This window comes from Camelus dromedarius, chromosome 22, assembly GCF_036321535.1.
Source record: "Camelus dromedarius isolate mCamDro1 chromosome 22, mCamDro1.pat, whole genome shotgun sequence".
In the NCBI taxonomy this organism is placed as follows: Eukaryota; Metazoa; Chordata; class Mammalia; order Artiodactyla; family Camelidae; genus Camelus; species Camelus dromedarius.
In genome coordinates, this window is record NC_087457.1 from 28,972,609 (window position 1) to 28,984,873 (window position 12,265).

Sequence of the window (12,265 nt, forward strand, 5' to 3'; positions counted from 1 at the left end):
ATTACACCCAGGTTGAAAAATAAAAATAACGCCAATGATTCAGAGAGGGTAGGGAACTTGTCTGAGGTTACTCAAGTGATTCGAGCAGGAGCTAGTCCGCTAGTGAGTTTTACTTGACCCCCAAAGCCTGTGATCTTTTCATCACAGCACTGTGGGGTGGGGTCGGGAAATATCTGAAAGTTTTACTTATTTAGCTGTTTTTGTGCAACGTGGTCCGGACACTGACTCTAACTTGTATATCATTTATTTACACAGTTAAGCTTAAACATTAAAAAGTGCTGTAATTTTATTACTAAACATTAAAAAGAATTTGTTGTAAATTTATCATAACTAATGCTCACAATGACAGGGATAATTTGAACCGTGCTTTTGAAAATACCTCCTGGTCACTTATTTAACAGTTTTATGGGCTTCAAACATAACAGTGCAGGACTTTTACAAGAAACAGTGTTCTTTTTCCAAAATACCATTTCTCTGCTCATTCAATAACTTGGCACGTGGGTTAGTACGCGGTGCGTCAAGCCAACATGCAACGTCGCCAGACCACAGAAACACAAACCGTGTAAACAACCAACCATGAGGCAGTGAGAAGAGTGGTGACGTCCGGATTTACTCACTGGAACAACAACTTGACTGCACACGAAGCTACTCTGCTCTGACAGCCTGCAGCAGGGCTCAGCGCCTCAAAGACGTGGAGCCTCTCTTGCATCCACAAGCATAAAACGAACTGGGACGGCGCTCAGCCAGCGCACAAGAAGTGAGACTTGGAACCAACATCAGTTAACACAGACCTGTATTCGCTGTCAGAGTTGCTGAAGGGCATCTTTGTAAGACAACGACCATGACTTCCTAGAGAAACAAGGACTCAAACCCAGGCCCGCCATAAATAATGACCCCGCCATCGTGTCACTGCCCGACTGGCTGCTTCGAGAAAGGCAAGTGGAGAAACACGCCCCTGACCTGGTCAGTCCTTGTTACGTAATAAAATACAGAATATGCTATGTGCAAGCATTTCATTTACTTTCCAACCTCATAGGAGCCCTGAAAATTTAAATGCTAGGTTGAATCTACATTAAAATTGAACTCATGGTTAAACCCAATATATTAGCGCATTTTAAAATGCATATGTACTCAGACAAAGAATATATATGTAGTGTTATTATAAAATACTACTGTGAAGATACAGCCATTTTTTCACTTTCAAAATAAAGCTAACAAACCAAACCAATAATAAAGAAAGGCCAGTAACAAAAACTGTGACCATGCCCCAAATGGCTGATAATTTTCCATGAAAATCGTCAAAAACCATCCGGAACTGAAGTAAATGTAATAAAACTAAGCTGGGTTCTTTGTATTTAACTTCAACAAGTATTTCTTTTTAAAATCACCAGGTTAATTAATTATTCTGACGAAAATAGAAAAATGTGCCAGTCTGTCCTTTATACGTAATGTCTCCACCATGAACAATAATCTGAAGCTTACGATAATTAATACTATATATCCTTGCCTCTGAACAACACAGCTGTCAGCCACGAAACTTTAAAATTAATAGGCTCTCAAAGCTATAAATCAGAAACCATGATAATTCTATGTAATAATTCTTAAAAGGCACTTACCTCTTGGAAGACACACACTTCTGGAGGCAAATTGCCTGTTAAAATAAAACAAATCTTTTATTGGTCTCCGGTAAATAATATAAAGGATGATGCATTGGTATCCTCAGCACAATTACAGGCCAACTTTAAAAACTTCTCCTGATCTCATTTAATTTCTTTTTTTTTAAACCCAAAATTAACATCCCCTCCTTGGTTGTAGTAATTAAATGCCTTTCTGTTCAGTGCATGAGCACTGAAACCACAAAAGCTAATGAGCTTCATGTCTGAGAGCAAAAACAGAAATTATGGGGCACATTATCCGGGTCATGGCTATAGATTCCAGGACCTTCCACTCATTATAATGAGAAACACATGAATTAATGTCTGTGCCGGAAGTTTTAAGGGTTAGATGTCACAGCAAATTTCATTTCTACTAAATAAAAATACAACAGCACCAGATAGAAGTTATTAACATGAGATGTACTCTTCTTAAGTACTGCATTAGTTATTCAAGTTTCTTATACACCTTTCGCCGAACTGGATTCAAGTCTGAGAGGTTTTTATTTACAACACCTCACAAACATCGCTGAGATGAACTATGGTTGCATCCAATGGGCAGCAAAGATTGTACTTGAAACACCCTGGCTTGAATCAGTAGAACGTTTAATTCTAATCAGAGGCTGGAACATAGTTGAAGAAACAGTAGCAGGAGAAGAAACCCTTGGATTGCAATTTCTTTCCCATAGGACCTGAATTCCCCTTCTCAGAAGTGAAAACGGAAAGTAGCAATCATTTCCCTGGGAACTCTGTTTGCACCTGTAAAACTGCACAAACACACTCTCTTCTACTGCTATACATACATGTCAGCAATGCTGACATTCAGGTGCCTCTAGGTACAGAAAAAATATTTTAACTGAGCTGAATTGTATCTCAAAATAAGTGCAGATTCAAAGGCTGGCAAAATTGATAACATTTAGATACTGATTTGCAAACAGAGTTGGCTCCTGTTGTAAATCCATCTGAGTTCACTTGAGTGTTAAATTGTCAGGACAGCAAAATGACTTCTCATTCTAGTCGTCGATCAACTCTGTAATAAGATTTAGAAAGGGGGCTTCTAGATGGATGGAGAGCTGGTCTGATGATGCTCCTGGCTCCCCGGGAAGTCTCCCTCTTCCCCAGTGCCCTGCTTCTCATCTTGCTCTGGTCCGCCCTCTGCAAACATCAGACTGACTTCCCTCTTGGAAGGTGCCCTCTCAGCAGTTAAGGGCAAACCTGGTTAAGACTGAATAAAACAATTAACGTAAATATTCACCTGCGCATAGAGATGGTCTCTTTGCTTTGATACAAATGAAAGCGTTCAGGACAAAAAAAAAAAAAAAGTTTAAGTCCCATTAATTCTTGAAGACAAACGGTTTCCTTTCCCCCACAACCACCACCAGAGCTGAACGTCTGCCATCCCTCAGGAAGGCTGCCATTCAGCTGGGTGAGGGGTCCCCACAATTCTCCTGCTGTTCCTGCACTTAACCCCAACCCTAATCCACCATCCACACAGATGTCAGTACTTTTTCCTTTTCCTTTTTTTGTTTTAAGAAAGAGGTATCATCAAGTTTCAGCACCACTTAAATATTGCAGTACTCTTGGTATTGACCATAGAATAAATTTGAAAATCCTTGACATGGCTTCTGAGGGCTTGTTGCCCTGAGCCCTGCTGACTTTTCTAGTTTCTAGTTTTCTCACAACACCCTCCTCTCTCATCACATTGCAGAAATGGGCCTTTTTTTCTGATCTCCCATCAGTCACTTTCTTTCTAGTCTCAGGCCACGATCTTAGCAAATGTCAGATTCCAGAAAGTCCCATCACCTGAGTGACCCCTGACCTCAGTTTAAGATCTCAAAGGTTTTGTTTCGGTTTTTTTTTTTTCCTGCAAAAAGGCTTCCCAAGATTTGTAAACTGGATCTCTTTTGCAGAATAGTAATTGTGTTTTGCTCAGCTCTCTCTCTTCAGGCATGGCAGGGAGAAGATTTGAGCTCTGCCTCGCTCCCCTATAAACAGAGTGAACCTAACATCTACTCTCTGAAAGGGAGGACTTTTGAGACGGAAAGAAGGCATGAAGCTGACCAGACACCAGTCCACTACGTATGATCCAGGACCAGTCTGAGCAAGCCTGGGCAGGTGGTGAACATCCTTTGGAGGAAAAGTTGGCACTCATGTGGAGCTGAAAAGTTGAATGCAGCCCAGCTTTAAGGAAAGAGGAAACATCCAAGTGGTCGATGAGCTGTAAAGGCTGATGGTTACTCACACACCATGTTACACAAACAAAGCTAAATTGTGAAATATCCTCAGGGTTCTTCTCCCATACTAAGCAGCCATCATTAAAAAAAAAAAATACCCCTAAACATTTTAAAGTCAAATCAGCACAGTATACAATGAACTTATACAGTTATCAACAGCTGGACCACAGTTCATACCACGGCGGCCAATTACAAGTTATCCGGACTAATTTCTGGACAAGCCAGGAGCTGCCACTTCCCAGCCTCTTATCAGCTTTTCTCTCAGCCATCAATGCATTCACATCCATCTGGTTACTTCCAACCAAGGGCTGCAGCAACTGACAGTGACTCCTGCACTCGAATGTACTGCCCATGGTCTGGCTATGACAATTGAAGAGAGGCTGACATTCAGCCCATCTAAGAGTGCCTCCCTCTTGTCATCACGTCAACTAAAAGTCATATCTGAGCACAATTAAGAGCAGCAGACTTTCCCTCAGATGGTTGGCTTTCAAATGAACTCTCCACAGAAATGTGTAAATAAAGAGCTCGATATATGGGCACTGGGTTCTTGAAACAGCCCTCTCTTCTTTTTAGATGTTTAGTAATTTAGTTAAGTTTATCTGTGTGTGTGAGAGAGAGAGGAAGAGAGAGAAGGAAGGAGGGAAGGGAAGGAGAAGAAATATGTGTGTGTGTGTGTGTGTGTGTGTGTGTGTGTGTGTGTGTGTGTGTTGTACATACGCTATTGGAGGTGAGCAAGGTCATTCATTTCCCCTTTTTTGGAGATCGAAGTGGAAGCGTGAATTTTGAAGAGTGAGTGGGATTTAATCAGACAGTGGCAAACACAGGTAAAGGCCAAGGACATGGGGGAGGCGGAGAGCCTGGGCTGTGAATGAGTAGGCCACTTCGGCTGAATCAGAGGACAGAAAGGAATGCTGGAAGGTCCAAATGCTTACGCTGTGTTAAGCTGCTTCCCCTTTTTTGAACAGAAGCACACAGAGCTTTAAAAGGTGGGTGTCCTAGTTTGGACTTTGATAATCGGGCCAGCAGTATGGTGGACGATTACAGTGGATGAAACAGGCCTGTAAAGAGACTTTGGCAGTGACCCGTAACTGAAGAGGGGAAAGCCTTAACTGAGACAGAGGCAATGGGAAATAAAGGGAGGGATAAGGAACAGATTCCCGAGGTATTCAGGAGGTGTAACTGATAGATGGCTTTGACCATCCATGAACAGAGGTTCCTATCCTCAAGTTTGGCCTGAGTTACAGAAGCACCAATTTCTGTATTGCTGATCATAAAAGAAATAAGGATGGAGAATGAGAGAGAAGGATGTGTTTGTTACCAGACTTTCTAAGGTTCAGATTTTTGAAGTTCAGCAAAAAGCTCGCTAGACTGGGCTGAACATTTTGATATACATGACTCGAATTTTGTAATTGAGCAAATTAAACCTAAGGGATATTTTCTGTGCTGTCTGAAGGTCATACAGCTATTATGAGGTAGAGGAAAGATTTTATTTCAACTTTGACTCCTAATTCCATTGTTTTTGTAGAATTGGCCTTTGGTTTTTAAATCTACACCTGAACACAGTCATTGCTTTGTCTGTAATGCAGTGATGCTATCTATCCCTTTGGTTTATCTGAAGTCTTGTAAAGTTAAGATTTAATAAATAAAACCAGCAATCTCTGAAGGGAATGTTTCCCGTTCCCTTGGTGCAAGATCCTTTTGAAACCTAATTATTGACAGGCAATTATCTTGTCAAAAAAATGATGCAAACGGTTGTGCAGCTCTGCCCTACCATTCTGCAATGATTCCACCTAATTAGGGGACCAAAAACCATGTCCACATCTACGCTGGTGAGGACAGTGGCTATGGAGCATGAAGAGACCAGATGGCTCTCAACACTGAGTGGGTTTACCTAGTGAGAGATGTACTCTGAATTTCTGTTTCAGGCTGGCCCCCAAGATCCTTTCAGTGTAGATTTTTCTTTGTGCATTTCAGCGTTGTGAATCGGTTGCTGAATATGTCACTTCTTTAATGTTTCTATGAAAATTACTATGGTTCTTTGTGGTTATAAATAACAACTATATTCTTTTTGATAGAAAGGACAACTAAAGGGCTTTCTATTCTTAAACTTTGCTCCTATTGATTTATTTGGATTGTTAATCATCACAAAATATAAAAGATTCTCTCAAATAAGAGCATGTCATATAATGTCTATTTTGTTCCTCGCTAGAAACGGACCATTACGCAGCCCAGATGCACTGTTAGAGTCATTTACTGTCCTGGGTTCCACCTTCCCTCACTCTACTATGCAGAAATATGTTAGTATTTCATCTAAAGTCCTGCACTTTCATAAAGGATGAAAAAAGAATTTGTCATGCATATGATAAAGCAAAATATTATATATATATATATATAATTTTATATATAAAATATATGATTTATAGACTATGAAATAGTCCAGGAGAGTCTAGCAGAACCTTCCAAGAAGAAGGAAGCAGGAAGGGGGACAGTCTGGGGTGAGATACCATTGTTGCAACCTGTGGAAGAAACCCTGAGTAAGGAGGCTTGCAAGCTTTAGAAGACGAGCTGGGGGCCAGATGATGATGCAAAGGCTGTCTCCTAAGTGCAAAGGGACAGCACTGAGATTTGAAAGGTGGAAGGTCATGATCCAATGTATTTTTTAAAGATACTTCTTTAGCTTCTCTGTGAATTGACAGTGGGGATCAAGGGTAGAAGCCAGGACAACAGGTTAAGAGGTTACTGCAGCGACCAAGCAAGAGGGGACGAGGGTTGGACATGGCGGCTCCAATGGGGATGGAGAGAAAAGGACGATGCCAGCACGGAGGCCGAGCTCACAGGGTTCACTGGTGGACTAGACGCGAGCAGTGAGAGTGAGAAAGACAGGAATTAACTCTGAGGTCTCAGGGAAGTAAAACAGATCATGCTGCCATTTATCAAAATGGAATAGAGGGAGGGGAAAAGAAAAAACCAACTAGGGGAGAAAATATTTACATTTCAGCCACCACGTCAAGTGTTAGGACCGCACTGACATTTAAGTTAGCGATGTCGCATATGTGATTACTGGACAGAACGTGTTTGGGCCCAGGGGTTTTCAACCTCTCTGCGATGCACTTTTAGGCTAGACATTCCTTTGCTGTGTGGGCTGTCCTGTGCTGTACACTGTAGGGCGGGTGGTTCATAGCATCTCTGGCTTCTGTCTGCTGGATGACAGTCTCCCTCCCACCCATTTGTGAACAAAATGTTTTCAGACACTGCTGAATGGGGGTGGGGGATCACTCTGGGTTAAGAGTGACCAGGCTAGAGAGATATATTTACATGTGAAAACAAAGACTGAATTTGACACCAGTGATGTAGATGATTTCATTAGGAAAAGAGGAGAAAAGAAAGTAGATGGCTCACCCCAGCGGACTCCAAACTGAGAAACCGAACAGGGGGAGAGGATCTGGCAAGGAAGACAACTAGGCGGAAATTAAACCTGATGAGTGAGTGACTTGCAATCCTGGAGAAGCAGCTCCTACTGGCAGGAGAGTGTGTACATACATGGTTTATGAGTGAGTCTGAGCAGGTAAACAAGGGCAGCAAAATAATCACTTCCACATCTGTGTCTCAAGAGAACTGGCCTCTAAAAGTCATGAGGCAGCCTCTAGGTGAAAATTTCTATCATCTTGAGTTATTTTGGCTGGACATTTTGCGTGGGCAAGGGTCTGACAAAAGTTGGGGGTTGACCGGTTATGAGTTCTTCCTCAGCGTAATCAGCCGCGCCTGAGGCTTGGCGCTCAGGGGCCGGAGGCAGGTGAGGCTGGGTGCTAGTGCTCCTCCCATGAAATTGCACAAAGGATCGAAGTCCCTCCAGGGTGCCCTGAGCCCCCACCTGTCCTCCATCCTCCAGCTGCATCAAACAAACTGCTGCTGACCAAGGCAAGATGGTCGATAAAGGCAAAACGTTCCTGGAGGGAAGTTATCATGAGGCTGGAAGAAGTCTGGGGCAATCAGCTGGTTTCTACTCTAAGGACAGAGAGGCAAAGGCAGTGGATCCAGCGTCTTTGTGATACTGGAATCTTTCTTGTTTCTCCCTCTGAACCTGCACATTCAGGGAGCATCTGCTATGTACACTTTTCCCCCCATGTGTCAGAACGGAAGCTTTATTTTAATATGCTTATTTTCAGAACATCACTGCCAACTAGAAACTTGTATGCAAGAGTGATTTTCGTAACTGTAAATATAATAGATAATGGAATAGTAATAGTAAATACACCTTAAACAGACATACACATACTGCTGTCCCACACATACAAAAGTCACGCTCTGCAAAATGCTCTGTCTACACGCTGTCTTTGTGGGGTACTGAATTCCAAGACAGATCTTCGAGAGTTTACTGTATTCCGTTCATCATGGGTACTTCCAGAGAGCTTATGTACGAGCAACACATTACAAAGTTTGAAAAACATTAAATCACAGATTTTTGGGTTTAATATTTTTGTTCTATAAACAAAGAACATTTCTTAACTATTACAAATGGTGAAACAAATATACTAGCCTACAGGTATGTACAGTGTACTACTTTATACTTCCAAAATGCAGGGAGATAAATTATATATTACATACATAATTTTCGATCTAATGGACAGTTCCACACTGCTCTCGTGTAGGGCTTGCTGTATTGCATGTATGCTCAGAGCACACCGCCTTGTCACTGGATGGAAGAGGAACTGACATTTGGAGCCACACTTCCCAATTCATCCAGTGTACAGTTCTCTCAGCTCAAACACAGCACAAGGGCAGTGGGCGTAGGAAGCTTTTGGAGATTGTGACTAGGTGGTGGGTGGAACGTGCAGCTCCACCAGCAGCAATAGCATTGCGTTCAGTGCTCCAAGCCCACCAGAAGCAGTGATCTAGATTTTCAGCTCCATCATGACTCATCTAGTGCAAAACTCGAGGTAACAAAGCACAGAGGAGTGGATCTGCACGGCGGTGGCTGGCAAAGGCTGGGAGGTAGGAATGCAGAGATGCTGAAGAATTCAGCCACAAAGGAACTTATCCGTTATGCTATGTATATTTTTTCCTGTCGAGTTAAATATGAATACATCAAGGGATATATAGATTTGTACTTTTAATACCAACTGATGGAGTATACTCTGAAAAATTATAATTCATAGCTCTCTAGTAAGTTAATTGTGCCAATTTCCCTAAATTTTTACCACCTTTGCAGGTGAATCCTCTTTAATTTTGGCAATCTGATGGGTTAAAAGTGTTGTCTCACTGTTGCTCTAATTTGTATTTCATGCCCACTATGGAAGGCAAACTTTTAATATATAGCCTATTTGTATTTCTAATACTGGAAATTGCCTGTTCACACTCTTCGCTTATTTTTCGGTTAAACTCTTGATCTATTTCACCCTCATTTGTAGAAACTGCCTTTATATTAGGGACATTCATCTTTGTCATATTTCAAGTGATCATCTATTTAACATGCATGTATTTCTGCAGAACAGTTCAAATAATCTCATAAATCATCAACACAAGCCCAAGACCACCCCTGGAAAGACTGCAACCTTAGACTACCCCGTTGTGAAAATTAGGGAATGTGACCGCTAGCAAAGAAGAACATCCCTGTTAGTAAAACAGGTGGGGATCTGAGTTATTACGACACAGGTCATTAAGATTAGTCATTTTTTTAAGAACAGGATTGACCACCCCACCCCCACCCCCGCAAAAAAAAGTCACAATCTGAGTGCTGTAGTGATAACAGTCTGGCCCATCACTCCTCTGCTTTGAAAGACATGTGGACCTTTCTAAACTGTCATGAGTTATTTCATTTAAGGTAGATTTCCAAAACAAAATGTGTGTCCTGGGGCGCCAGTGCATGTTAAGGGGGAAAGTCTGTGGCCAAATATATTTGGAAATGCTTTTGTATAACGTGCTTTTTAATTGAAGGATTTCACACACTCAAGTGCTGATTGATGTTCATTATGAAACTAAGTAAACTTGCATGTGCAGAATTCCCAAAATGACTGGACTAGAGAATTCTGAGATTTCTTTTCTGAAGTATATCACCAGGGCTAGAATTCACGAAGCAAAAAAAAAAAAAAAAAATTTTTTTAAGTGCTGGCTGATGGAACTATCTACACACTCCCCTGTAAATAAGTAGCTTTACCTGAATATTTGCCTGAGCACTGCCATCCTGTCCCTACAAATCAGAGACAACAGCAAACCTTATATAAAATGATGAGTGGGACATTTAGGGAGATTCATCAATTCAACACAAAGCTTGAGTTGATTTGGAAGAATCTCAGGGTAGTGAGAAGTCTTAGAGTGGTTTTGTGTGTGTGTGTGTGTGTGTGTGTGCGTGCGTGCGTGCACTGTATGTATACGAAAGTTATGAAAAGGGGTCACTCTCAATTCAAAGGATATGAAGTGTTTTGTACACAGAGATGATAAATTAATCTCCTGTGAAGTCTCCACTAAACACTTGGTGCTAAAAGAAAATACAATGTTTAAAAATATTTTACTACTACTTTTGTTTATACTTAACAGACTTTTAACCTCATTTAAAAATTCATTGTAAACCTTTTGTTTCTACAAATTTATTTCCTATAATTGTTCAGGATTTTTCCTGAAGTCATTGTTATCGAATACAATTTTAAAATTTAGTTTTATTTTTGCCCACTTACATTCACATTTATGAAGAGAAGAGGTAAACTGAGAGGGGACTGACATGATTTTAGAGAATTATCCTAAATAACCCGTACTGCCATGACTTGTTCATTGTCCATTTAATGAGCAGGTACTACTGATAAAATGTAAGTAAATCATGGATGATTATTCACTCTGGGGTTCCAAGCTTGCCATTTTACCTGTGGTTTTCAGTAATGACTGGTTCCTTCACTCTCAGGCACACAGGAACACGTCTTCTAAAAAGCAGGATTATGCATTGCCTATTAAAATCACTGCTAGCATCTCAGAAACTGAAGTAAATGCTTTCCCAAGGAGCATTTCTGATGAATAATGCTGGAATCACAGTTTGTTTGTTTTTTTTTTTCCATTGAAAGTGCCTCAAGTAGTCGGCTCCTTTCCCATCGGCTACTTTGTAACTGCGAACATGACCACATGGCAGTGATGCGCAGATGCCAAAACCGGACGAGCAGAGCAAATCTGTGTCCAGATACGATAAGGTGAGGCGAACGGAACTCGGGGCCCCAGGTGATTCCTGGGAAGACACCCACACACGGCGGGGCTCCCTATCTAGCCCGAGCAGCCGCCAACTTTAATAACCAGAGCAGGGGAGAAGCACACCTGAAAATGCAAATGGATGGAAAAATAAAACTGGGCTGCACAGGAACGTCTTAAGCAGATCTGAGAGATGTTTGTTTGCGAAGCACAAGCTTCAGCCTCGGAAAAAGCTTTCTGTTGTATTCAACACACATTGGCTTAGAACGGAGAAAAATACATCAAAATTATGAACGCTTTAAAAAATGCCTTCTCTTATCCACCAACCTCGTGAACTATGCAACATTAAGTGAAATAGCAGCTTGTTTCTTGTTTTTACCATAATATTTAGAAACCTATTTTAAATGTGCATATGTTCCACAGATTAGGGAATAGAGTCACATCATGGGAACAGAAAAAACAGATTGTGAATTTGCATCTTAGAAAGATCAGCTACAACACTCCAGTCTTGCACTGTAGTATTCAGGAGTCACGGAAACAAATCGTACAAGGCTGTTTTCACTTGCTACACGTACACATTTATATATGTTCCATTCATACATTCTGATTTCTACAAAGCCTGATCAGCAGTTTGACTCATGCAAGCTCATTTATGGTCAGAAAATTTATATTTCTTTCTGTCAAATCCAGAAAAGGCTTTTATTAGATATAACGTAATATAGATGAATATTAGAGTAAGTTTGCCAGAATGATGAGAAAATTAAAAGCATTTTTATGCCAAACTATGCATCTAAATATATTCTTTAAAATCAAATTTGTGAATAAGAAAAGGCACTGTTTCTTTTAATTCATAACTGACATTATTTGGATATATCTGTATAAACAATAGTGTTTTTGAAAATTATACAGTACAGGTAAAAATTTTAGTGTAGTGTTTTCCTAATTGGTTTTCAAGAGATGTTTCATGTCAATTTTTATGTCAAGATATAAATAAATTGAGAACCTAGAGTTGGTAAACTTAGACAAAGAGCCTTGTTTGTTTACCACTGTATTGTAAGCACTTAGCATAGCGCCAAATACATAATACATGGGTAATAAGTATTTGTGGAATGAATTAGAGTCAATAAAGAATTGAAGTCAATTAAAATATTTTAGACTTTGTTTCTTTTTCTTTCTTTCTTTCTTTTTTAAACAAACTATCCAAGCTTAGCA

General features: G+C 40.6%; 1 protein-coding gene across 3 annotated transcripts in view; it reads right to left on the minus strand.

The window, feature by feature from the left end:
• Positions 1–12,265, minus strand: part of TENM3 (teneurin transmembrane protein 3) — a 2,090,952-nt gene that overhangs the window by 1,738,449 nt on the left and 340,238 nt on the right. For 2 of the 3 annotated variants that reach the window (XM_064477579.1, XM_064477578.1), the window contains exon 3: positions 1,617–1,651. The exons of the other annotated variant lie outside the window; for it this stretch is intronic. The gene's annotated coding sequence lies outside the window, so the exon portion shown is untranslated. The remainder of the gene's footprint in view (positions 1–1,616; positions 1,652–12,265) is intronic. 3 annotated transcript variants of the gene reach the window in all.